Source organism: Micromys minutus, assembly GCF_963924665.1.
Source record: "Micromys minutus genome assembly, chromosome: 10".
Lineage (NCBI taxonomy): Eukaryota > Metazoa > Chordata > Mammalia > Rodentia > Muridae > Micromys > Micromys minutus.
The window spans coordinates 25,187,161-25,190,297 of record NC_137979.1 but is presented as its reverse complement, the minus strand read 5'-3'; the positions used below and the strand labels follow the sequence as shown (position 1 = coordinate 25,190,297).

The 3,137-nt window shown below is 38.5% G+C and overlaps 1 pseudogene across 1 annotated transcript; it reads right to left on the bottom strand.

Annotated features, from left to right (window-relative positions):
• Positions 1–2,204: 2,204 nt before the first annotated feature.
• LOC308425172 (olfactory receptor 1468-like) lies at positions 2,205–3,137 on the bottom strand (annotated as a pseudogene). Its single transcript has one exon. The product of its transcript is annotated as an olfactory receptor 1468-like (transcript).

The window sequence follows — 3,137 nt, the reverse complement described above, 5'->3', positions numbered from 1 at the left end:
AAGCAAGTGAAGGACATGTATGACAAGAACTTCAAACCTCTAAAGAAGGAAATTGAGGAGAACCTCAGAAAATGGAAAGATCTCCCATGCTCATGGATTGGAAGGATCAATATTTTAAAAATGGCCATCCCACCAAAAGCAATCTATAGATTCAATGCAATCCCTATTAAAATTCCAACCCAGTTCTTCATGGAATTGGAAAGATCAATGTGCAATATCATATGGAATAACAAAAGACCTAGAATAGCGAAATCCATCCTCAACAACCAAAAAAAAAAAACATCTGCGGGAATCACTATCCCTGACCTCAAGCTATATTACAAGGCAATTGTGCTGAAAACTGCATGGTACTGGTACAGAAATAGGCATGTAGATCAATGGAATAGAATAGAAGATCCAGAAATGAGCCCTCATGTATATGGTCACCTGATTTTTGACAAAGGAGCAGTAAACCTTCAATGGGAAAAGGACAGCCTATTCAACAAATGGTGCTGGTCCAACTGGTACTCAGCATGCAAAAGAATGAAAATAGACCCATTCTTATCTCCTTGTACAAAGCTCAAGTGTAAGTGGATCAAAGATCTCCACATTAAACCAGATACACTGAAACTATTAGATGAAAAAGTAGGGAAAACCTTAGAACACATAGGTACAGGAGAAAATTTCCTGAACAAAACACCAATGGCTCAAGCTCTAAGGTCAAAGATTAACAAATGGGACTTAATGAGATTGCAAAGTTTCTGTAAGGGTAAAGACATCATCAAGAAAACAAAATGGCAACCAACAGAATGGTAAAAGATTTTTACCAACTCCACATCAGATAGAGGCCTAATATCCAAGGTATACAAAAGAACTCAAAAAGCTAGACACCAGAGAATCAAATAACCCTATTAAAAAATGGGGTACAGAGCTAAACAAAACGTTTTCAGTTGAGGAACACCGAATGGCCGAGAAACACCTGAGGAAGTGCTCGACATCCTTAGCCATCAGGGAAATGCAAATCAAAACAACCCTGAGATACCACCTCACACCAGTCAGATTGGCCAAGATCCAAAACTCAGATGACAACAGATGCTTGCGAGGATGCTGAGAAAGAGGAACACTTCTCCACTGTTGGTGGGGGTGCAAACTAATACAACCACTCTGGAAATCATTCTTGCGATACCTCAGAAAATTGGACATAATACTACCTTAAGACCCAGCTATTACACTTCTGGCATATACCCCAGAGACACCTTAGTACACAACTAGATATATGCACTACAATGTTCATAGCAGCTCTATTTATAATAGCCAGAAGCTGGAAGGAACCCAGATGTTTTTCAGAAGATGAATGGATACAAAAATTGTGGTACATTTACACAATGGAATACTACTCAGCCACCAGAAACAATGACTTAACCAAATTCTTAAGAAAATGGCTGCATCTAGAGAGTATCATCCTGAGTGAGATAACCCAGTCACAAAAGAACAGACATAATATACAGTTACTGATAGTGGGTTGCTAATCCCAGAGGCTCGCACTGCCCCAGAAACAACTCACAGACTGTATGGAGTCCAAGAAATAAATGAAACAAAACAAAACAAAAAATAGTCATGCTCAATCTTTACCCACCAAGAACACATTGACAAATTCCGGGTTGTACCCTGTATTACATGTACTGTCTTCTCATTGTAAAAAAAAAATCGTTACACACCAAGAAATCTTTGACTATTTCCAGCTTGCATCTTGTTTTACATGTACTTTATGGTCATTGTTACTGATGGGATCTTTACCTCACTATCAAACCTTTAAAAAATAGTACTGACAAAAATGCATTGTGTAATTTTATGCAAAATTGCTTAAAATCTGTACATTTATCTTTGTTTTGTAAAATAAAGTTGTTAAAAATAAATCTGATAATATTGACAAAGATTCTTGTCAAAATGACAAAATCTGAGAACATATTTTAATGATGTGTGGAATGAAGCTATTAATTAGAAATGAAATCTAAACTATAGTTTAAGAATTCTTATGAATTATTTTATATCAAAAGGGCATGAAGGCAGAGTAGGGCCCATAGTTAACAGCACATTTTATGTATTGAATAATTAACAGAATAATCCTCTATAAAAGTAGCCTTCCTTTTAAAACAAAGGATCAGAATTGCTAATATTAGTATCCCTTTTTTTCTTGATTATTTTCTGAAAGATGATTATCATAGTCAGAAATTATTTTTCCTTTGAAGAACACTTTTTAGGACTCCTTTCATGTCTTTATTTCTCAGTTTGTAGATGAAAAAATTTGACATGGGAGTCACCACTGTGTGCATCATAGACATGACGGTGTCCTTCAGAGTGGAGTTATTAGCAGATGGACATATGTAGAGGCCAATAATTGTGCCATAGAACAGGGACACTATGGACAGGTGAGAACCACAAGTGGAGAAGACCTTGTGGATGCCTTGAGTTGAAGGGACCTTGACGATGGAGGAGACGATGCGGGCATAAGACACTATGATGAGTAGAAATGGGACTATAACCACAAGCCCTCCTATGATCAATATCACCAACTCATTAATGTGAGTATCAGAGCAGGCCAGCTTCAGGAGAGCAGACAGATCACAGAAGAAATGAGGGATCACATTGTTTCACAGAAAGACAATCTAGTTAAAAGCAAAGTGTGCAACGTGGCATGGGATATAGTCAGCACCCAGGAGAGCAACAGCAGACTCACTCAGAGCTTGAGGCTCATAATAATGGTGTAATGAAGGGGGAAGCAGATGACCACATAGCGGTCATAGGCCATGGCCACAAGAAGGATGCTCTCAAGTTCTGCAAACTCAGATAAAAGTACACTTGTGTCAGACAGCCTGCAAAAAGGATAGATGCAATTTGGCTCTGCATGTTTTGCAGCAACTTGGACATTGTAAAAGAGGAAAAGCAGAGATCAGAGAAGGACAAGTTACTGAGAAAAAATTACATGGGTGTGTGGAGATAGGAGTCCAGGTAAATGACAATGATGATGATGACGTAGTTCCCCAGGATGATGGTGAGAAACATGGCCAGTACCAGAGCATAGAACAGGTACTGGTGTTCTGGGGGATGGGCAGGCCCAGGAGGAAGAACTCAGAGATGATAGTCTGGTTTCCAGTCAT